General features: G+C 34.6%; 1 protein-coding gene and 1 pseudogene across 1 annotated transcript in view; both read left to right on the top strand.

Moving 5' to 3' along the window:
- EYS (eyes shut homolog) overlaps positions 1 to 25,872 on the top strand; it is a 1,562,674-nt gene that overhangs the window by 932,170 nt on the left and 604,632 nt on the right.
- On the top strand, positions 23,418 to 23,596 carry LOC112319364 (U2 spliceosomal RNA; annotated as a pseudogene).

Here is a 25,872-nt window from a genome sequence, read left to right as displayed (position 1 = left end):
GTCCATATTTTGTATGTTAGTTCAGTTTGTTCATTAGATTTCACATATGAATGAAATCATATGGTATTTGTCTTTCTCTAACTGGCTTATTTCACTAGCATAAAGTTCTCCAGCTCCATCCATGATATCACAAAGGGTAATTTTTTCCTCTTTTTTATGGCTGAGTAGTATTCCATTTTATAAATGTACCATAGCTGTTTTATCTACTCATCTATGTGATATATAATGTATCTCCCCTGTAGCTGGATAGAAAATTAAATTATTTTCTTAGACTCCATATGACCAGCATCATTAATTGAAAACGAACGCTTGGTTTTGTGTGGCATGAGAAAAGCTAACCCATTTGTGAATGTATGTTCCCAAATGTTCAGTTTGTATATGCTACATACCAGTGACAGAATCTCACACCAAACATCTTTCCAAAGTTCTCCTTAACTACAACATTCTACTGTCCGAGATGCAAATTTGTTTTACTGCCCACACGTACAAGAATGAATGTTTATGTATTTAGGGGTATTTATTCACTCTCAGGCTCACTCCTTAGGTGAACAGTTGGGTGTTTCTTATGTGCATATAAATGTGGAGGATAAGAATGTTCTCCTGAGGAGAAGCTGGATCTTCATGTGCTCAGAGGGGAACAGAGACTAAAAGATAATTAACCCCCCCCTCCTTATATGCAGAATGAATAAGTGAAGGAGTAGATGACTCAATATGGTTTCTGCCTTCCTGAACAACACACTTAATAATGTCAAAGAAGAGATTGGTAAGAGTAAAATAGCAAAATATGCCACTACAAGAAATTCACAAGGTAAAGGACGTTAATTATTAATTGCCTAATTAGATATGATACATTGTAAGTGGGGAATTTAGCACCACTGCCACCCTTTTCAGGAATCGCATGTCTTAGATCCTCTGCCCTTAGTGGTTCTGTGTTTGGGTCTGTCAGTGGGAGGCACTGTGCGTGTTTTGGAAGGTTGAGTGAAAGGAGCAGCCATGATTCTTGCAGCTTCGGTCAGAAGTATGGACAAGATCCTTGAATCATCTACTTGACTGTTGTAAGTAGCTGAGTTAGCAGGACAGTTAGTTCTGTTGGTGCTGCAGACTGAAATCATCTGTGGTAGCACCCAGTGGGTCATGAAATTCACAGTGGCCTCTAGGCGAGCTCTCGAAACCTGTCTGATGCACCCAGATCCCTGACCTTCACTACTCCATCCTTTTCATGACTGTGTAAGCCTCAAATTCCTTGAACCTGTGAAATCTTTCATACCTAAAACGCAGAGTGGCTTCTCTTTTCTTCACCAAATCCTAACTGATATTTCAACCCTCGAGAAAATGAGAGTTTTAAATTCCAAAGCAAAAGATGCTATCAAACTAAGTAATTTTGTATGCACTATGAAGAAGGTCATAGTGCCTAAAGCAAACTTAAGAGGTCTGTTGAACAAATGCAAATCTCAGCACACAGTTTCAAAATGTAATACTTTCTTTTTTCTCTTGGCTAAACCAGTACATTCATTTTCCCCACTCACCACTTGCATAAAACAGGCTTTTCTTATCACTCTCAAGTAATATGGTTATCCTGCAGTAAGTTTATTTGTCAGTGCCTTAATTCATTAATATTTACATCAAACTCAGTATTAGAATAAAAATTCATATTCCATTCAAAATCGAGTTCTTTTCTTCCACAGCCCAAGTTCCTACAGGCAAGAAGTCTACAATGGGAGGGAGGTGCTTGGCTGGCTTCTTTTATTTTTTATTTAGCTGGTGTTAGTAACCTGTAACTCTTCTAGAGCTAGAAGGACATGCATAATAGAATATACTAGTAAACATAATCATTTACTTGATTTTCTATTTTGAGAACCAGGTCTAAGTTTTAAAATGAGAGTTAACCAAAAGGATTCATGTGCCCCACCCCACATGAATTATATTTGCAAGGTAAATGAGGAGCCATTTCTAGCAGTGGTCTCCATTCTGACCTTGTTCCATTACCTTGGCTTTGTCTTGTTCACCATCAACTCTTCATACATTCCATGTTTTTAGTTAACTGGGGAGTCGTGCTGTCTCATATGCCTCTATTCAGTTCTTGACATTTCAATATCTGCTAAACTGCGATTAATTTCCACTCTACCCATTTATGGTCTTAAATTTTTACTTCCCACATTTATGCCTCTCCTACCCACTTGCTATTGCCTGGTAACCAAAATCTTTTAAAAATCCTTTGCTGTTGTGTCATTTTGCTCAACATAGAGTTAGACGTCTCTCAAGCTCCCAGCCTCTCTACCTAGTCATTCATCTCAATTCTTCGATCCCATCAGTAACCTAGCTACTTGCCTTTGCATGTATTTCCAGTTTCTGAGACTCCATTCATAGCTCATCAGTCCTCTCTCCCCACTTATTGAATCCAGAGATAATTATGTTATGCTACACTAATGAGAAAGATGAGGATAGGTCCAAATTTATGACTTTCAAGAGCTGAGTATATTTGACTTTGTGTGGTGAGCGCACAAATATACAGATCTTGCATCATGCAAATGTACACTTGAAACCTATATGATCCTATTAACCAAAGTCACCCCAATAATTTGATAAAAAATTGGGAAAAAGGAAGTTGAGTATATAATACTGTAAATGAAGGCATGAAAATTATTTAATTAGTTTTTTCTAATAAATTTATGAATAATTACTCCACAGATGCTATACTATGCTAATATGAAGAAATATTTTTAATGAAAGGATAACTTTACTATAAAAGTAACTTGATATTGTCAATTACATGGGTATATTATATAACTTCATACAAAGTTTTAATAAATTTTTATTATATTTACCCTACATATTTTCTAATTGAGTTAATTAAAAACTTATTTTTCTATGTTAATTGACAACTAGGTCTCCTAACAAAATGAAACATAAAACTATTAAAATTAAATATTTGGTACAAAAATAAATTAGATTTAGTCTAAATAACTATGAAACCATTAAAATTTTCCACTTAATCAATTATAAACATAAATATTTCTATTTCTCTCAGAGTTCTGCCATAACATATTGCATATGGGGACAGACTCATGTAAAGGAAAGGGTTGAAGACTCGGGGAATCTAGCATTCAAGGTCTGATTCAACTCCTGGTTAAGTACACAATTTTAAAGTAATATATGATTTCTTTATTCATTACACAGTTCTGTTGGTAGGTAATTCATTTAACTTTGTGATTTTTAATAAAGTATTTAAATATTTTAAGTGGCTTTGGTCCCCAATATTTAATTTTGAGATTAGAGATTCATTTAACGGCACATAGTATAAATTAGAATCTATGATGCAATTATTAATTATTGTATCTTAGGTGACTTTTAAAAGCTTGAATTTAATGCACATATATAAAAGGGGATGTCTAGTTAATATACAATAGAATTATATGAGAATTACTTAAAATTAGGCTATAAATGTAAATTATATTCTTATTAGCATTAAAACTTTCAGTATTACTATTCTCAAGATATTTAGGCATAGCCATAAAACATAGTTATAGCTAGAGTTAATTTAAAAGAAAATCAAAACAGGATTATTTGTATTATGTTTTCTGGTGGTATTAAATATGTATTACATTAACTTCTTAAAAACAATCATGTGAAGTTGAAATTAAAAAATTGATATTATCAGTGTTGTCTAAAGATTTTATCACTCATAAACATATAGCTATGTGTGTATGTACACATATACAGATATACATATAAGTAGTTCATGCAACATGAATATACAAGTAAAATTTAATATACCAAAAAATATATATAAGTAAGCTCATGGCACTTGACGATTATGTAAATTAGTATCTATTTCAAAAAGAAATACCCAAATATCTAAAATAGGACTATTGAGATTATTAAGTTTTAATGGTGCTGAAACTTAGTAACGAGGTTCTACAATGAAATATTTTTAGCAAAAGTTAAGGAATTGAATACACAGAGCTTACTTAAATTTAAATTGGCATTGAAATTGGCAAAATGAAATGCACAATTATTAATTTACTTAAACAAAGCGTTCCATTTTACTTATTTTTATAAATTAATCTATAGGATTAGTCAAGATATTTTCTTATTCATATAGAAAGTGATACTATACTTTACCAATCAACTGAACAGTGAAAAATTATTCTAAATCTGTAAAATTAAAAAAATGTATATATGCTTATAACAAACTATATAGTCAAATTGAATTATTCTAATTATCAGTTTACAATTTTGCTGTCCAGTTTTATTTCCCTAACTATAACTAATTCAACTAAAAGTAATGGAAAATCAAATAATAGTCATCTTTTGAGCTCTAGATTCTGTAGACCTATTTGGAAAATAAAATGTGACAAATCAATTATAATACAAAAAATATGCAAATACAATTAAAAGGCAGAGCAGTCTTGTGCTTGTTTATAATGTTCAAGGCAAAATTTGTGACACTCAAGTATTTGTGATATTCTTTTAAAAAATATTTTATTGGTCATGCTATTATAGTTGTCCTAATTTTTCCCCCTTTGCCCCTTTCCACAGAGCCATCTCCTCACTTCCAGTCAATCCCACTCCATTGTCCATGTCTGCGGGTCCTTCATATATAATATGTTCTTTGACTAATCCCTTCACCTTCTTTCAATCATTCTCTGCTTCTGGTCTCCCTCCTACAGCTCGTTTGCTTTGTGAGTAAAACTTGCCACACTTCTTACCTGATGTGCTCCCTTTCTTATTTTGTTCATTCTTCTCTCTCTTTAATGTCAGTATTTCCTGAGTTTGAGTGTCCAACAGCCTCTCTCAGATCCACTCCACCAACTCCCCCTGTAAGTGTGAAAATGTTTTTCCGGTCAGTGTTAAACTGAATTTAACCTTGTAAACAGTTGCTTGTGGAAGCATCAAGATTTCTGGAGAATCAGCCCTTTGCAAGAGAGGACCAATAAAGGCAAAACCTTGACACAAGAACATTTACTTGTGATATCAGTACTTGCTCTGTCACAGCTAGACACTGGTGGACAACACAGTCATTATCTTAAGCTCCTGGTCTTTGTAGCATTCTCTCAAGATTTAAAGTCTCATTCAGGAGCATTTAATGGGCCATGCTTAGGTCACATGGACTTTTCCAGCTATCTAAGATGGATAAAAGATAGGTCTTCATTCTCCTAAGATAGGTGGGGCCATGTAGTCTCCCATTTTTCTATCTGTTATTCTTCTGGGCTTTCTAATGAGCATTGACATTTATCATCTTATACAGATATCTAATATTCCCCCCAATTTTTTTTTCTTCACATCTTAATTTGCACTTACACCTGAGTTAACATATTCAATTAACTTTTGCCTGCGGTAAGTTCAGGGGACATAATCATAAATGAAATTTACTTTCCTGACAAGAGAGGAGCTCCCAATCAATGAGAGAGCCCAAACGATGAGCTGTGCTCTTGTGTGATAAACACTACTCTAATAATAGAAATAGTGCTACACAAATTCATGGGGAATAATTCAATGAAAGATATTTTAAAAGGCATCCTTATTCTTCCTACTCTGTTGGCTTCTTCCTTGGTCTCACTGCCTCTAGTTCATCCTACACTTTTTCATAAAAATATTCTTTCTAAAGCAAAGCAGCAATCACACTATTTTCTGTTTTAAGACTTCAATTGTTCCTCTTTTATGACCCTAAAATTGAAACTGTAGAATATAGTCTTTCTCATTGGATTTAAAAATTCCACAAGATGTATCCCTCACTGACCATTGTGTTACTCGTTGCTAATGAACATTCTTAATCTTCAAGCATAACAAAAGCTTACCTTGACTATAACTTTCACTGAATTAATACCTTTTTTTCACATTCTGCCCTCCACCTATAATACACTTATCTTAATTGTTTCTGTAAACCTATAAATATTGATATTTCATATGTCTATGAAGATTTAAAGTCTTTCTTAATTGCTTTGGCCTGAGGAATTCTCTTTAGTGTTATCCATTAATGATCCATTAGCTATCCATTATCCATTATCCATTTAACATGTATCCATTTGTTATAGAGACAGTGAAAATATTTTTTTCTCATTTTCTTCTCAGTGTTTCATATACAAAACAGATGCTGCAAAGCTTAAATATGTCTCAAAGTTTAAAAGTAAATTAATACTTTTCTCCTTGTATAATATAGCAGTTTACCATTTTAACAATTTTCTTGGAATATGTTTAAAATAGCAAAGTGAGTTGTTTAATGAAAACCAAAAAAAATATTTTGGCAAAGAAAAGACAAAACTGTTTTAATAACAGTTTTACCAATTTGTACATTTTTTGTAAGTAGGTAAGTATCTCACGTATAACTAATCCATTTTTAAATTAATTATTTACTTATCCATGAATTTTATATTGGCTATCATAAAAATTTCCACCTGGATATTTTATAATTAAAATTACATTTAAGTAGGTTTTAAACTAATAAGTACCTTATATTAAAATTACATCAAAGTATTTCTGTAAAAGTAGAAAAAGTATACCACGTAGGAATATTTGAGTCATTCCTCCTTACATTTTTTTTTAAGTGAAACCAAAGTAACACAGTACTATAAGTTAGGTAGTGATTGCTTTTTCAAGCTGCCTTTATTTTTCATTAAATTGCAAAAAAGCAATAAAACCATGTGTAAATAACAATTGAGAGTACATTAAAAAAGGAATGTTTTATTATTCTTATAATTACTTCACACATTGTTTTGGAATACTATAAGCAATAAAAACTCTGTGTTCTAAAAGTTTATAGACCTGTAAACCTAAGGGGGTTTTTTTTGCACTTTCTCACTTCTGTGTTTATTCTTTTTCTTAGAGAAATCCCTACACCCATTCTTCCCTTCTCTGTCAATCTTTCTAGATTCTTTTAACCTCTTCTGTATGCTTGCACCATCTGTTTGACCTATTGTATCTTTAAATCCTTCCTTTGCCTTTTTACCTTCTCACTTACTTCAAATATCTCAGATCAATTTTATATTAATCTTCAGCCCTGCTTCTTCCCCAAGCCACTGATTTTCCCATTTTCTTTCCTTAAATTCCTCTTCTTCCCTTGATAGCTCAACACAGGGCAGTCTAGGTGACTGCCTTCCCCTGCCCCTGGATTATCAGTATGCTGAACTTCCTCTGACAAAGATTACCGTCTTCATTCTGAAAGGCAGCGACCTTTCCTCACCCACATTTTGTTTAACCTCACTATAGTGTTTCTTGTCCTTGTACTCTCCTGCGTCTTAACTCTATTGCCTACTTCGGCTGATACTATCCTTTCTGAATCCTTCTCCTATCTTTTTGAACATTATTTGTTCGTGGTGTTTTACATCGACTTATCTCCTCCAGAACGAAGTATATTCTAACTCTTTAGAATTTTATTATAAATGCAGGTCTTGGTCACAACCAGAAGAACCCAATTCTGGGTAATTTAGTAAATGTGCACATATATTACGTGAGCACATACACGTTTGTGTGTGTATAGTGTGTGTACAGGCAGATGCAGTTCAACTTACAATGGGTTTATGTCTCACTAAACCCATTGTAAGTTGAAAATATCATAAGTCAAAAGGAGTTCATCTTCACCAAGCCATTATTACATGAAATGTTAAAGGGCCTTATTTAAGAAAAAGATCATAATTATTGAACATTAAAATAGCAATAAATCACAATTAAGAACAATTGAACCTAAAAAACAAATAAGCAGAACAGAAGCAGAATCATAGATAGGGAGGTCATATGCCGGGTTATCAGCTGGGAGGGGGAAGGGGAAGAATTGGGGAAAAGGTACAGGGATTAAAAGTATAAACTGGTAGGTATAGAATATACAGGAAGATAAGAACAGTATAGGAAATGGAGAAGCCAAAGATCTTACATGCATGATCCATGGATATGAACTAAGGAGGGGGATTGACAGAAGGAATGGGAGGTACTGGGTGGATGGAGGGAAAGGGGGAAAAATTGAGACAACTATAATTACATAACAAATAAAATATATTAAAAAAGAATATATGAATAAATATAATCACTTCTAGTACCCCTGTATTGAAAAGGAATATGGACATATCTTTGCAGTTGCTCAGTGGCACTCAGGGAAGCCCCACAGATAACTGAAATGTAGAATTCATCAGGAAGTTTTAATTTTTCTGAGCTTAGTGGTTACAGTCTATGAGAGGAGATTGGTCACTCAGTTAACACAGTCACATAGATGCTTGAGAACAGTGAATGACTAGAACTTGGCTATCTATTTAGAGTAACAATCCAATCTTTAAAAATAAACTTACCAAATATAACATAATTAAAAAATGCATTTAATACAGCTAACCTACTGAACATCATAGGTGACCCTAAGTGATCTCAACACACTGTACATGAGCCTACAGGTGGGAAAACCCTCTAACACAGTGAATACACTAGAGGATCGGTTGTTACCCCCATGACCCCAGAACTGACTGGGACCTGTGCTCGCTGTCACTGCCCAGCATCATGACAAGGGATCATCCTGCATATCACTAGCCCAAGAAGCAATCAAAATTCAAAATTCAAATTATGGGTTCTACTCAATGCATACCACTTTTGCACCATAGTAAAGTCAAAACTTCATGAGTCAGTCCATCATAAGTCCAGGACTGTCTGTGTGTATGTATGTATAAATGTGTGTATACAACACAATCTCATACAAAAAGAAAAGAAACGTTTTTCAGAACAATATTGAGGGGAAACACTGAAGAGGTTTTAGAAAGGACACGTTTTAGAAAAGTCAACAACAAGTAGCAGAAACGAATGAAGGCTTCTGTAGGTGCTAACATTCCCATTAGCATGTTCCAAACATCAGAAGCCAGCATCTGATGACCCAGTAGGGATGAAGCACCTCAGCCCCTGCCCAAAATTTAGTATTCAAGGGCTGAGTTACAAAACAAAATTCAGATGTTGTTACAGAATAAGGAGCAATAGAGATCAGCAGGCAAGAACAGCAGCCATCCACTGTCTGTGCCTTTCCTTGTCCTTGTTCTTCGGGAACGTGCAGAGCCAGGGCAGTCAGGAAGCCAGCAGAGGCAGTGTGCGTGCTGCAGCGTCTAGGGGTTATGTACATCCTTCCATTCTCAGGCAGCAGTACAACATAATTGACGCTGAAAAGGGGAAACTACACAGTGATGTCTCATATTGGATATTCCACTGTATACCGCACTGACCGCATTGGATAAATCATATACCTCCTAGGCCCTTTTAGGTGTGCACCACTACTCTTTGTCTCAAATCATACTGAGAATTTCTTGTTAGAAACACTTCACAAACCAATAAGAAAATGCAATCAAATAGATGCTGTTTTTATTATGAAGAACCCCTCTGTTGTGTTTATATGCTCAGCTTTTTTAATGTACACATGTACCTATAGTTTTTATCGCTTTCTCTTCTTTTTATGGAATCTTGCATTTTAGAGCTATCACTTTAACTGGACAAGACAAGCAGTTTTATGTACAGGTATACCTTGTTTTATTGCACTTTGCTTGCTTGCTCTTTGCAAATATTGTTTTTAACAAATTGAAGGTAAGACCCTCCCTCTACCAGCACAAAGGTTGTTGCTCACTAAAGACTTAGATGATGGTTAGCATTTTTAGTAATAAACTATTGTTTAATTAAGGTGTGTACATTGTTTTTCAGACATAATGCTATTGCACACTTAATAGACTACAATGTAGTTAAGCATAACTTTAATATGAAATGGGAAACTAAAAAAATAATTGTGTGACTCTTTATAGTGATATTCACTTTATTGAGTTGGTCTGGAACCAAACCCACAATATTTCTAGGGTAAGCCCATAGTAAATACATATTGTTGGTTTGTTGAGATTATTATTTTTTATTTCTAAAGGATTCTTTTCGCCTATTATATAACATAGTTCAGCTCTTTAAGATCAACCATCAATGTTCCCTGTCTTTGCTACTTACAATTAAAAAAGGGCTTAGCAGGAGAGAGGAAGGAAGACAGAGCACAGTCCAAAGACCCACCCAAGGAAGGCTGGGTCTGAATGTCCTGAACACTCAGCCTCCCCTGGGTGGGAAAGCAAGTGGCTGCTGGTTTGCAGAGACTGTGCTCACTTTGCAGGGGTGATTCTAACAGTCTAGAAATAATCTGTAATTCTTTCTTGTAATTGACACATATGTGAGAGATTCACAAATTCACAAATTAAGAAACCAAGGCAAAATTAAAAATTGGATAAATTTTTCTTCTAATTTCATCAATAATTTGACCAATATTTTGGTTTTATGCAAATATACATACTTATATGACCTATAATTTTAAAACATAATGAATCTAGAGCAATTTTCTATTTTTGTGCACTATACTAATATTCATCTAATCAGGTTTTCTTCAGGGGTAATTTGATTTTTAAAAACCTTTTTTTAAATAAATTCTGAATTTTTAAAGTATTGCATGACCTTTTCATATATCTTTTTGTTCTTAAGGAAGAACTAAGAGAAAATCATTAATAAATAATTTTTATTACTTAAAAGAGTTTCATCTATTTATCAGAAATAAAATTTTGAGAAATGGTACTAAATAAAATCAATACAAGGCAGTTTTAGAGGGTTTTATAAAGAAATTCCTTTTTTAAAGTAATATCAACATTTTTGCTAAAAATTTCACTCTTCTTACGAACATAGCTTCAACACGAATATTTCATAAAATATACTTTCATTAATATTTGAAAAAGTAACATAGTATCTGAAAATTAGTCATAAATATTTTTATTGAAAAATACCTTATCCATGGAATTTCATGTAGATGCTTTATCATTGTATAATATTCTACCCTCTGTGCTTTTATTAGGTTTAAATAATATGAATTTGGTATTTTTTCTTAAAAAAGTATGCAATCATTTACTGCTAGACTACATTAACTACTGAGTAGATTTAAATATGCATTACATTATAGCATTTGGGAGAACAAAATCATAAAGTGAATTTAAATAGAATTGATTATCTGTATTAATAGAAAACAATAATGTAATGCCCTCATTGAAATTTGTCTGGAAAGGAAATTACACACAACTATCTTTATGAAGTAGCTTAGTTCTTGCCTGTGTTTTTACAAAAGTAGCAATACCAAAAGTTTGCAATTACATTTTCTTTTCTTTTTAATTCTGTGCATTATTATAAATATTACCTATATAATTATTGACTTTCTAGAAGAGAAAATAGCCATCTGTTTATGATTTCTTGTATGATGCAGTTGCTCCTGAGAAAGACTTAGCTCCCCCCTTGATACATATAATTGCAAAGTACCCTTTCACCACAGGAAAATTATTTCACACCATATTATATTCATTAGTGTGCGCCCTGTAGAACTGGAATTGATTAGTATTTTAATGTAACCATGATGGCAGCCTCTACATTTTCCTAATCACATCAAATCCATAGGATAGAATTAAAGTTTGTTTCTATAACAACCATGAGTGGAAGAAATACAGTAGAGATATATCCCCCATTTTAAAGAACACAGAATTACAAGGGAGGGTGGTGGTAGGAGAATTCTCGGAGGAGGGAATTCTAATTCAGTAGCTGCACAGAGAGGCTTATGAATCTGCAATCGAGGTCACATTCCACAAACTACTACATTATCAGGAAGACAAGGGATGAAGAATCAATTACTTCTAGGGAAACATTTTACTGTTTTACGAAATGCAGTGTCTTCAAACTTCATACAAAACTTTACAAAGTCTTTGTTTATAATTTGAGGATAAAAGAATAAGCACAATAAATGAAAAACATCAGACTAGTGTTTTGCCACAGCTCTGTAACTATAAAATTGTATTTTTTGTAATTTAAAATTTCTATAATTTGTAAACAAACCCAATCTAAAACCAACATTTTTATTATTTTCAAGTTGCCAGAAATAAAAATTTCCAGGCTCTTTCAGCCAGAGAAGTAGAGATTCAAGGTAAGAGAGTCAGGAGAAATATTTTATTGATCTGTTTTGACAAGGTAGAAAGCCTTGCCTGAAACTAACCCAGACAAAGTTCTAAGCTCTAGATAAAGGCATCCACAATTTACAGTAGCCAAGTGCTGGAAGCAACCTAGGTGCCCATCAATCAATGAGTGAATCAAAAAGCTGTGGTACATTTACACAAAGGAATACTACGCAGCAGAAAGAAAGAAGGATCTCCTACCCTACAGGACAGCATGGATGGAATTGGAGAGCATTATGCTAAGTGAAATAAGTCAGGTGGTAAAAGACAAATACCATATGATATCACCTAAAAGTGGAACCTAATCAACAAAACAAACAAGCAGGCAAAATATAATGAGAGATATTGAAATAAAGAACAAACTGACAGTAACCAGAGGGAAGAGGAGAGGGGAGTAACAGTGAAAAGATTGAAAGGGTCCTCGAGGAACACGTATAAAGGATCCATGGACAAATCCAAGGTGGGGGTAGGATTGAGGGTGGGAGGTGGGTGTAGGTGGGGCAGGGGAAAGTGGTGGCAGGAAAATGGAGGCAACTGTACTTGAACAACAATAAAAAAAGGCATAAGAATAGCATCTGAGATCACAATATTTTATCAAAAAGTGCTAGTAAGAAAATTAATTACTTTTCTCTGAAGATTAACCTGATTCAGGCTAATAACTGATAAGAGCAGAGGCATGGAGGAGAGCCAATGACAACTGGAGAGTGATTTTAACATCAGTGATCACTTAGACTGTAATGCAATGTACTGTAATCCACATAAACAAAAGCTCTTTTGGGTCCTCAATAATTTTTAAGAACATAAGAGAATCATGAGACCAACAAGATTGAGAAACACTGGCCTAAGATCTTAAGTTTGTGAAAATGCAGCAGCCACTTCAGCCCAAGCCTAAAGTAAAAGAATACATAGGGAAAAGGGGGTCATGCCAGTCATCTGGTTCTTGTTCCTTCTTACTCATATCATCTTAGAGCTTAAATAAGACTTAGAGTTCATTTTTCTATAAGCAACTCATTTTTAAGGATGAAGAACCAGAGACCCAAAATATAAACTCCTTAGAATTTCACATGGGACAAAGACTCCATAATTCTTGACTTGAAGGCAATACTTTTTCAGTTATTATTACATTGCTTTATTAGAAATTATATATGTATAGTAGTATATATATTTGTTTAAAATGGGCATTATTATGTTATTTTAATCAAGGCAAGAGTGCCCAAAGTGACAATTTACTTGTTCAGTTTTTTGGAGCATTTCAGTAATATTTTTAGTTCTTTCAGATATGTGTTGCTTTCTCATTAAAAAAAAAATTAGAAAAGGTAATATAAAGCACATGACTTTTGTTATATATTAGTTTCATATCTTTTCACCAGTTGTACCTCTGCTAACCGAAAAGTATATGGACATTCACAATGTCAGACACCCAAACTGCTAGAGGAGTAAAAGGTGTAATCTAACTAACCTCAGTAAGGCAAGAAAAACACTTGTCATTCTACTCAGGAACATTCCCAAATGTCAGAGCCCTTGGCACTGCTTCATCACTTCACTTAAAGGTGTGCTTGCCTGTGAGTCTTTTCCTTCTGACCTATTTGTGATATTAATTCTTCAGTTTAAAAAAAAAGGAAAGAAAAGAAAAGAAAGCAAAACTAAACAAAACAAAGCTTATTGTCATGGAATCCAGACCCCAATAGAATTCTGTAGAAAATTAACCAGTGATTCTTTTTTTTTTCTGAACTTGGAGATGAAGGAAAGAAACTTTCCTCTTTAAGTTTCTAAATGTTTGTATTATCCTAACTTGAGTTTTGGTGTTTTAGAATCACTTAGTACAACTTTTATCCAGTCGATTTCTAATATATATCTAGGAAAAGTTTTCAGTTTAAAAGTAATATTATAGTATGATGCAAATTGATGAGAACTTGGCATTCATTGGTCAGCATTTCTCTGCAATACAGGTCAGTGTTCATACATGCCATTACTGTTGCTTTGTTGTTGTTTTTTCCAATTCCTCTGGGACTCACTCTTTAATTAGAACAGCCCTGTGCTCGCAGTTTCCAGGCAAGAAGAATTCCTACGCAATCTATCCTCCTGGCCCATCTGCACAGCAAGGGGAAGATGGATTATGGGAACAGGTACCATTTTCCAGCTTCTCTACTTTCCATTTTCAGATAAATAGAATGCATTAACCTCAGTTACATTGAATTAAAGGGGGGAAGTCAAAGATATCACTGTGATCTTCAATAGTGCTGCCAGCTTTGTCTGGAAGCCTAGTACGATATAGAGTCAATATTTTGATATATTTTTTCTCTTGAGGTTTTACCAGCACTTAATAAAAACTGAAGGTGGGAGAAATATGTGATGGGATGCCTAATATCTAGCAGAAAGTAAATAACCAAATTAGAGAAAACAATACCAAGTCGCCTTTTCCCTCACATATGACGATCATTTTTAAAAACCAGTTAAATTGTAAGTTATAATAAAGTAATATAGAGGTCCGATTTGTTTAAATTAAGATATGTCTATTATATTTAAAATATATCACAATTAGGAGTTATTTGGCTTTGAAAATATGACAGCATACAATTTTCTCTTTGCCTACGGCTACATGAAAATAAGAAACAGAAAAAAACATTTCCAGTCCGTATCATGATTGCTTCTAGTGTTCACTTTGCAGTATTAAATAACATTGTATATACATTGATTTTTAAGTTGTCTTGGCACTTACAAGAAAATAGGAGTTTTTCTTTCTAATATGCAGTTTAATTAAAGCTCCTTCAGTGAAATGTTTTGAAAAATTTTTATTGTTATTCTTATTATAGTTGTCCCAATTTTTTCCCCATTTGCCCTTACCAGCCATCCCCCTGCCCTCACTCCCACAGTCAATTCCCACACTGTTATCCATGCCCATGGGTCATTCATACACGTTCTTTGAATAGTCCCTTCCCCCTCTATCCACCATTACTCCCCTCCACCCTCCCCAGTAACCAGACTGACAGACTGATCACTGTCAGTCTGTTCCATGTTTCCATTTCCTGTGGTTCTATTTTGTTTGTTAGTTTATATTGTTCATTCAATTACTCTTATAGGTGAGATCATATGGTATTTGTCTTTCACCAACTAGCTTGTTTCACTTAGCATAATGCTCTCCAGTTCCATCCATGCTGTTGCAAAAGATAGGAATCCTTTCTTTCTTTCTGCTGCATAGTAGCCCACTGTGTAAATGTCCTACAATTTTTTGATCCACTCATTGACTGGTGGGCATTTAGGCTGTTTCCAGCACTTGGCTATTGTAAATAACACTGCTATGAATATTGGAGTGTGTGGGTTCTTTTGAATTGATGTTTCAGGATTCTGAGGGTATAATCCCAGCAGTGGAATCACTGGATCAAAAGGCAGTTTGATCTTTAGTTTTTTGAAGAAATTCCATACTGCTTTCCACAGTGGCTGCACCAGTGTGCATTCCCACCAATAGAGCACTGGGGCTCCCTTTTTCTCCCCATCCTTGCCAGCACTTGCTTGTTGATTTGTTAATGATGGCCATTCTGACCAGTGTGAAGCAGTGTCTTGTTGTGGTTTTAATTTGCATCTCTGTGATGGCCAGTGAGGCTGAGCATCCTTTCATAGCTCTATGTGTCCTCTGTATGTCTTCCTTGGAGATGTGTCTGTTCAGGTCTTTTGCCCATTTTTATTTTTTTTTTATTTTTTATGGGACTTGTTTATTTTTTTATTGTTGTTCAGTACAGTTGTCTTCATTTTCCCCCCACCACTCCCTTTGCCCATTTTTTAATTGGCTTGTTTGTCTTCCTGGTATTGAGTCATATGAATTCTTTATATATTTTGGAGATCAAAACCTTGTCTGAGGTATCATTGGCAAATATGTTTCCCCATATGGTTGGTTCCCTTTTCATTTTGGTGATTTTTTTTTAGCCATGAAGGAGCTTTTTAATTTGATGTAGACCCATTTATTCATGTTTTCCTTTATATCCCTTGTCCTAGGTGATATATTGGTGAAGATACAGCAGATTGGGATATCTGACATTTTACTGCCTATGTTTTCCTCTTGGACTTTTATGGTGTCATGCATGACATATTTAAGTCTTTTATCCATCTTGAATTTATTTTTCTGTCTGGTGTAAGTTGGTGGTAGAGTTTCATTTTTTTTGCATGTAGCTGTCCAGATCTCCCAACACCATTTGTTGAAGAGGCTATTTTTACTCCATTTTATGCTGCTGCCCCCTTTGTCAAGATACATGGGTTTATTTCTGGGCTCTCTATTCTGTGTCATTGGTCCATATGTCTGTTCTTATGCCAGTACCAGAATGTTTTGATTACCATGGCCTTGTAGTATGATATTAGCTTAATATCAGGTATCATGATCCCTCCTACTTTGTTCTTCTTTCTCAAGATTGCTGAGGCTCTTTAGGGTTGTCTTTGGTTCCATATAAATTTTTGAAATATTTGTTTTAAATCTTTGAAATATGCTGGTTGTATTTAATAAGAATTGCATTGAATCTATAGATTACTTTGGGTAGTATGGACATTTTAATGATTTTAATTCTTCTAATCCATTAACATGATATAGACTTCCATTTATTTGTATCTTCCTTAATTGCTTTCTTCAGTGTTCAATAGTTTTCTGAGTACAGTTTTACCTCTTTGGTTAAATTTATTCCTAGATACTTTTTGTTGTTGTTGCTATAGGAAATGGGATTTTTTTTCCTGGTTGCTGTTTCTGATGTTTCATTGTTAGTGTACAAAAATCCTTATGATTTCTGAATATTGACTTTGTATCCTGCTGTTTTTCCAAATTCACATATTTGGTCGAGTAGTTTTTTGGTGGAGACTATAGGGATTTCTATGTACTCTCATGTCATCTGCAAATAATGAGAGTTTTACTTCCTCCTTTCTAATTTGATTGTCTTTTTTTTTTCCCTTGTCTGACCACTGTGGCTAGAATTTCCAGTTCTATGCTGAATAAGAGTGGCAAAAGAAGACACCTTGTCTTGTTCCTGATTTTAGGAAAGTTTTAGTTTTTGCCCATTGAGTATAATGTTGGCCGTAGGTTTCTCATATATGGCTTTTATTATGCTGAGGTAAGTTCCCTCTATTTTCCCACTCTGCAGAGTGTTTTTATCATAAATGGGTGCTGGATTTTATCAAATGTTTTTCCAGCATCTATTGATGTGATGATGTGGTTTTTGTCCCTCATTTTGTTTATATGGTATATTATGTTTATTGATTTGTGAACATTGTACCATCCTTGCATCCCTGGGATGAATCCCACTTGATCATGGTGTGTGATCTTTTTAATATATTGCTTAATCCAGATTGCAAATATTTTGTTGAGGATTTTGGCCATCTATGTTCATAAGAGATATTGGCCTGTAGTTTTCTTTCTTTGTTGTGACTTTAACATGGTTCTGGAATTAAGATAATACTGGCTTTTTAATAAGAGTTAGGGAGTCTTCCCTCTTGAATTTTTTGCAATAGCTTCAGAAGGATAGGATTTAGTTCTTCCTTAAATTTTGCTAAAATTCAAGACGGCTGTGAAGCCATCCAGTTCAGGACTTTTGTGTGCTGGGAGGTTTTGATTACTGCTTCAATTTCACTAGTTGTTATTGGCCTCTTCAGGTTTTCTGCCTCTTGTTGATTCAGTTTTAGAAGATTGTATGTTTCTAGAAATGTTTCCATTTTGCACAGATTGTCCAATTTCTTGGCATATAGTTGTTTATAGTAATTTCTTACAATCTTTGTATTTCTGGGGTATTGGATGTAACTTCTCCTTTTTTATTTCTGATTTTATTTATTTGAGTCCTCTGTTTTTCTTGATGAGTCTGGTTAAAGGTTTGTCAATTTTGTTTTTCTTTTCAAAGAACTAGCTCCTGGATGTATTGATCCTTTTAAATGTTCTCGTAGTCTCTAAGTCATTTATTTCTGCTCTGATCTTGATTATTTTCTTCTTTCTACTCAGTCTGGGCTTTGTTTGTTGTTGTTCCTCTAGTTCTTGTAGATGTAGGGTCAGGTTGTTTATTTGAGATTTTTCTGCCTTCTTTAGGGAGGCTTGTATTGCTATGAACTTCCTTCTCAGTACTACCTTTTCTGTGTCCCAAAGGTTTTGGGTTGTTTTGTGTTCATTTTCAGTTGTTTCCAGATAATTTTTTTATTTCTTCCTTGCTATCATTGTTGACCCATCCATTATTTAATAACATGTTATTGAGTCTCCATGTATTTCACTGTTTTTGAGTTTTTTCCTTGAGGCTGGTTTCTAGTTTCAATCCATCATGATCTCAGCACATGCTTGATATTTTGATTTTATTGAATTTGTTGGAGCTTGTTTTATGTCCTACCATCTGCTCTCTCTTTGAAAATGTCCATGTGCATTTGAAAAGAATGTGTATTTTGCTTCTTTAAATTCCATTTGATCTAGAGTATCATTCTGTGCCACAATATCCTTGCTGAATCTGTTTGGAAGATCTTTCCATTGTTGACAGTGGGGTGTTAAAATCCCCTATGATGACTGTGTTGTTGTCAATATCTTTCTTGAAGACCTCCAAGATTTTCTTTATACATACAGGTGTTCCTATTATGGGTGCATATCTGTTTACAAGGTATATATTGTCCTGTTGGATTACTCCCTTAAGTATTATGAAATGACCTTCTTTCTACCTGTTTATGGGTTTTGTTTTGAAGTCTATTTTGTATGATATATTACATTTTGCTATTTGTAATGTGCATCCAGGTTTTTGGCCCAAACTTTCAGAACAAAAAACCTTTCATTTTAATTTTTTAATTCAATATTTTTATTCATATTTAGATATTTGTTTTTTGTATTATTAAGGAATTTTAGCATTTATTTTTTAACTTATAGATATCATTATTACTTTCTATAGTTATACTTTTAATGCATAAGCATAAGTGAAAGATTTAGAAACATAGTCACAGAATTAGTACTGCCCATATATGGTGTGCATCCTTGTTTTTCCCTCAAATATTGGGCAAAAATGTGTTCATTTTACATGGCAAAATACAGTAGGTATTGCTACCCCAGCTTTTTTCCATATCTGTTTGCTTAGAATATTTTTTTCCATCCCTTCACTTTCAACCTGTATAAATCTTTTGTTCTAAGGTAGGTTTCTTGTAGACAGCATATATGCGGGTTGTATTTTCTTACCCATTCAACTACCTTATGGCTTTTGATTGGAGCATTTAATCCATTTATGTTTAAGGTTATTCTCGATATGTACTTAATTGCCATTTTTACTGTACCTGTGTTCCTCTCTTTCTCACTCTCGCTCTATTTCTTTTCCTTTTCATAGCAGTCCCTTTAGCATCTCTTGCACTCCTGGCTTTGTAGAGATTACTCCTTTAACCTTTTTTTTTTTTTCATCTGGGAGGCAATTTGTTTCACCTTCTATTTTAAATGAGAGCCTTGCTGGATAGAGTAGTCTTGTTATAGATCTTTGCTTTTCATTACTTGGAATATTTCATGCCAGTCCCTTCTGGCTTATAGTGTTTCTGTTGAGAAATCAGCTGCTAGCCTTATTAGGGCTCCCTTGTATGTTACTAGCTGTTTCTTCCTTGCTGCCTTGAAGACTCTGTCTTTGTGTTTAAAAATTGCCATTTTAATTTTGATGTGTTTTGGAGTAGGCCTCTTAGGGTTCATCTTGATTGTGACCATCTGTGCTTCCTAAAATTGCGTGACATTTTCCCTTACCAAGTTAGGGAAGTTTTTTGTCATTATTTTTTCAAACAGGTTTTCTATCCCTTGCTCTTTTTCTTCTCCTTCTGATATTTCTATGATGTGAATGTTGTTACATTTCATGATTTCCTGAAGCTCCCTTAAACTTTCCTCATTCTTTTTTAGTCTTTTTTGTTTTGTGGCTATGACTGTATGTTTCTTTCCACTTTGTCTTCCAGCTCACTGATTTGGTTCTTTGTTTTATCTAGCCTGCTTGTAATTCTTTGTAGTGTATTTTTCATTTCAGTTATTGTATTTTTAATTTCTTCCTGGTTCTTATTTATATCCTATGTCCTTTTCCACACTGCCGTAGTTCCCACTAAGTTCCTTGTAGCTCCCATTAAATTCCTTGTAGTTCTCACTGAGTTCCTTGAGCATCCTTATAATCATTATTTTGAATTCTATTCCTGATATATTGCTTGCCTCAATTTCATTTAGTTCTTTTTCTGAGAATTCCTCCTTTCAACTGAGGGTCACTTCTTTGTCTCCCCATTTTAAGTGACTCTTTTTGTTTGTTTCTGTGTCTCGGGTTGCTCTGTTTTGACTGCCTGTCTTTGTGGGGCCAACTTCTGTGGTAGGAGTTCTGTGGGACTCAGTGGTGCAGTCTCTGATCTCCTGATCTGGATGCTCTAGGGTTGCCCTTTGTTCAGTTTATATGGGTCCTGTTGTTTTACTTGGGCTTTGATTACTAATGACTCACTTGTTGCTGGACTATCCCCTCTGGCTGACTGACTGTGAGTCACAACCTCTGCCATATCTTATATTTTTTGTATAATTGCTGGTTAACAAAGCAATACTACCCAGAAAGTCAAACCCACACCAGAAAAAAATACCCCCTTACAACATCAGGAATATCAACAGCAATTGAGTGAAGATTAATAAAGATGGAGAGAAGTTAATCATGTTATAAGATAGGAGAAAGGGAATATGAGATGACTAAAGGAGAGAGAAGTGATTTTGATTGGGAAGTGGGAGAAATAATAAGAGTAGGGAATAGGAACAAGGCAAAGAATGGGAGAAAATAAAATTTGAAACATAAGTAAAACTAGGAAGGATGATGGCAAAATGGAGTAAGAAAAAAGAAGAGTATATGAGGTTTGAAATAAACTTTAAAAAATAGCCAACTAAAGGGAACAAAATTGCAGAAAAACCACAATAGGGTCAATAACAATGACAGCTGAGCAACAATTGATGAAGTTGGAAAGAGAAGAATATTATACAAAAGAAAAAAGAGAATATGAGATTTCTACAGTAAGGAAAAATGATTTTGAGAGAATAGGAGGAGAAGAAAAATGAGAGTAAGAAATAGAATTCAGCCTAAGAAAGGGAAAAAATAAAATTCCAAACTCAAATAAGCATGGGCAGGAGGAAGACAAAATGGAATAAGACAGGGGGAGAGTAACCTATGAGATCTGAAACCTTTTAAAAAATGGTGAACAAATACGAATACAGTTGAAGAAGAACAGTAATGACCATAATGTCCACAACAAACAAACCACAATTTATAAAGGTGTAAAGAAAATAAGAATACTACAAGAAGAGCAAAAAGAATGAGGGCTGACTAAAGGTAGGAAGAATGATTTTGATAGAATAAAGGGAGGAGAAATAGTAAGAGTAAGGAATAGAAACAAGGAACAGTATGGGGGGAAATAACATTTATAATGAAAATAAGAAAGGACAGGACGAAGGCAAAATGGAGTAAGACAATGGAAGAGCACAATGTGAGATTTGACGTAAAAATAAAATAAAATAATCTAAGAATTTAAATAAGAAATAAAAGACAGAATAGTGAATTAGTTGGAGTCCTAAAAATCTATGCAAAATTTAAAAATAACACAAATTCTGAAGATGAATGAGGCAGAATTCATCTCAGGGGAGTATGGTGTTTGCTTTCTGCCTTCTCTTTCTGGATCAGCCTTTGTTTTTTTATCAGCTCAAGGTCCTGGGGTGGGTTGTCCAACTTCTTGTAGCACCATCTGTATCACCTTCACCTGCCTCTAGAGGGGGCTTCTATTGCAATCAGGAGGGTGGGGCCCTTAGGTCTCCCCGGGGTGACAGTGGTCAGTCTTCTGCAAAAAATTGTGGGTTTGTTCCCCCTTCCCCTGCACCAACTGTCTTGATCTCTCTCAGCTTATTTCCAATAATGTATAGTTTCTTCTGTATTAGCTGTCCATTTCAAGGGAGGGGCCAATCTGTGTAAGAGGTCTGCTCTTTCCTGCTTGGTGCTGAGGGCAACTCTGTGTGCTAGCCGAGGCTGAGTGGGACCCTGATTCCTCCTTGCCACACTGGCCCTAGGACCCAGGGTATTTTGTCTGCCCGAGAGAAATTCAAACTGGGCTCTTTAAGTGTTTTTCTTTCTGTCTTTCTCTTGTGCTTATGTACCCTGCAAGGGGTTGTTGAGCCTGACCTGCCTGTTTTGCCAATCTTCCCCATTGGTGGTGCTTCGAATCCTGTAGGAGGTGGGGGCTGGGTGTATCCTTCCCTTCCAGTAGGTTCGATCTCCACTGGGGAATTTCTTCACTGGGGACCATGTGACTTTCAATATATACAATATTCTGTCATCAAAACCATATCTTCTTTCTTAGATTTCAACCTCAATAATACTTTGGGAATGAAGGGAAGCAATAGACAAAAGATGACAAATCCTCACTTAGGTTGTTGTAAATGAGACCAATTCAGCAATGAAATTAAATTAGTAAAACAATCCTGACATTATCTACTTTATTTTAAAACATCTTAAAAAATTACATTAAGAAAACAGAATTATTGGAAATTTAATTAAAAATTGGAGATATTTTTATAGAAAACCCTTGAAAATTGTAATCTATAATTATATATATGTATTTTTCTTCATTTTCACTCAAGAAAACTAGAGAAGTTTCCTAGTTAGGAAAAAGCAGTTTTAAATCAGAAATACCCAGGAAGTTAAGTCACTTTGAACTGATCCTTTGACAAGGTATTAACTCTTCAGAATTTTATAAAGGATTTATATATTATTAAATTTTATCATGCTAGCAATGACATGAGTTTTCAAATGTGAATAATGAATTTTTTCCCATCAAAAGCATAGTTATGCATGCTTCTCACTTTGACACATGATAGTAATAACTCAGTGTTATTATTAAGTTATCACATTTAGGAAACAGTTGATTTTCAAACCAAATAGCAGAAGAAATATTTAAATTCTGTCATACTGAGATCATTTCAGGAAAGATGGATAATTGGCATAGAATGGCATAATGCATTGCTTGTCATAATGAAAATATCCACTTTAAACTTATTGGCAGTATGTTAAACGCAATGCCCCTTAACCAGAATTTCTACATTTCACTTAAATAAATGTTAAAACACAATTGTTTCAGTTTTTACAAAATCTGTGAGATAATCATTTCTGTCTTAATGATGAGGGAACTGTGTAGGTTATACTGTGAGTGAGTTGCTGGGATGGTGTTGAAAGGACCACATTTCATGATTTCAAAGCTGGTGCTTATTTCAAACTCTCATAGCCTCCTGCATTGTGATATCACCTAATGCAAACCAGTATCCTAGGGTGCCTTGTACAATGCCATGTAATGCTTTTAGACTTACTATTTATGTTATTTTTATTGTAGTAACAATAAAGTTCAGGTAGCAAGTATTGATAATTAAAGTTTTGTGTTGTTATAGTTCATAGACTAGTTCATGGAAATCTAGTATTCCTAGATTGTTTTTAATATATCCTAATCACTTCTTGGCCTTTAGGCTAAGATCAAGTGTAGTACCTGTTCTTTTCAGTTAAATATGCTCTAAATTATTAAAATTAGCAAGGAATCCCAGAAGGCCAAAAATGTTTAAATGATATGTATATCATTTTTCTGAGCCTGGTTTACAAATTACACTCATGCATGAAAACTTACTACTTACATGTTTCTAAAACTACAAGAATTAAAAAGACCAGAGCACAGCATAAGGAGGATGAAGGGGGTTTGTAATTGCAGTCTTCTGGAAACAAGGATGGCTTGCTGGCCTGTTGAACTTGGCTGCATGTCTCCTCTACAGGACACATTACTAGCATAAGCCTGTGGCTGTGTGGCTGGGAAAATCCTTTACTGTCACTGAGAAGTGAATAGGACTGAAGTACATGATCGCTGTTGATCTCATGAATTTTTAAATAAATATAGATTTACTTACACCCAATATATTATCTGAACCTATCTGAGGTGTCTTATGATAAGTCACAAAGAGATAATTAAATTGAAACAGAAAATAAAATCCATAAAAAGGAAGAAGCAGCACACATGCCAGCTGTAATTATTATATAGCCCTCAATTCCCTAGCTTTCAGGAAAAGAAGGATAAACTTGCTGGGAATGTTAATATTCAAAAGAGGACTCAATGGTAAAACAGCACTGTCCAACACTGCTCTCACCCCTTAAAGTCTTACAAAAGCCTCATAGCTGAGCAGTCAATGCAACAGACAATAATGAAGCAAATGCTATTTATCTGAATCTGTGCCGGAAATACAAGAGTCTTCAAAGCAGAAAAACAGTGTGTTCTACCATGAAATTCACAAACAATTCAGCTGGTAAATCTGATTGTGTCTCTCCTCCAGTTAGTAAATCCATTAAGAGCAAAATTGGAATGCCCTAGCTTGGCATCCCAAGCACTTTACAGCATATCTCTAGAGTGCCTTTTCATTCCACCTGCTGCTGGTCTTTCTTACTAGATACATGGAATTTCTCCCTCTTACCCATACATATCTTTTCTGGTTATTTACTTTTCACATTTGTGCTTTTGCAAAAGTTATAATGCCTGTCCTTAAAAGCCCTTTTCCTGTTATTCTAAGCTACAAAACTTCACTCATAATTAAACGCTGTGTCAAATATCACCTCTTCCTCTTTGGACCTCTCCCTGTGTCTCCCAGGAAGCTGGGCCACCCTCCCTCCTCAGGCACTGTCACAGACCACATAGCTTCAGCTTTCCTGTCTGTCTCCCTGACTGGATGAGTTTTCTCTGAGCATTACTGAATATCGAACATCCAGCAGAGACTAGCTCCCAAAGTATTCAATCAATATTTCTTTGGTAAATAAATGAACAAAAATACAGCAATTTTGGAAGAAAACTCTTTTCCTCGTGCTAAATTCTAGCAAAAGAAAAAAACAAAGGTCATTTTGCTCCTCACATTAGGGCTATTCAGTATCATAACAGAAGTCTCACTGATGAGTTTTCCTAAAATGTAAGATTAACTTTCAAATAACTTCATAAAAGTCCTCTAAAACTTGAGAGAATAACTATAAAAGCAAGCAGGATGTTCACAATGAGAAATGAAATAATTGTTCAAGAATGTAGCTTTTCAGAGATCTAACGAGGTATAAGGATAAAACAGCATGTACGAGGAGTTATATGCAGGATGAATGTGAGGGCCCTTGACTTTCTCTCTTAAATATTACTAGGTTTATGTTAATTTAGAACCAAAGTCATTCTCTAGGTTAAGGAACGTTATGTCCTTAGTGCCCCCTATTGCTGTTTTAGAGCAAATACTTGTCGCCAGTTTGGACACTGCAGTACAAGAGTTAGACAGTTGAATCAGGGACCGTTACTGCAATTACCTGGCTGGGGGAGTAACCCGTAAACCCACTGAACCCATTCTGAGAAGTTCTTAACATTCACTAGAACACTTAGATCCCACTGAAACATTTTTTTTAAGCTTAAACACAAGATTTTTCTCAAGAAGCATCATCAGGTTTACCCAAGGATGAGTAATCCTTGATTTAGACTCCCTAGAGTTTTACAACATAAAAGCTTGAAAGGATCATTTGACCTGGACTTTTTTTTTCCTCCAAGTTAAGTCAGTTTTCTCTGCCTTAGAAAATATATCCCAAGGACTATCTGTCTTTGAACTGCCTGGTGTGCCTGCCAGGAGGATGTAACTGCCAAATGTTTCCACAGGTACCTGAAGAAATTGGCTCACTTTATAAAATTCTTTCATATTGACTATTGAATTAAGGAAAATATCTAATAAAGGAGAAATTCCAGTTCTGACAGAAGATATATGTTTTATTTTGAGAAAGTGAAATATCTTAGCTGAATTTTTAAGTATATGATCACAAAATAGCAATCTAAAGGAGATATTTGTGTTCTCCCTTATTATGGTAGGAACAGAGAAGTTTGTCTAAAAACAACAGATCATTAAGAACTT

Source organism: Desmodus rotundus, chromosome 11, assembly GCF_022682495.2.
Source record: "Desmodus rotundus isolate HL8 chromosome 11, HLdesRot8A.1, whole genome shotgun sequence".
NCBI classification, from domain to species: domain Eukaryota; kingdom Metazoa; phylum Chordata; class Mammalia; order Chiroptera; family Phyllostomidae; genus Desmodus; species Desmodus rotundus.
The sequence above is the reverse complement of the archived record's forward strand: the minus strand, read 5'-3'. Positions and strand labels throughout refer to the sequence as shown.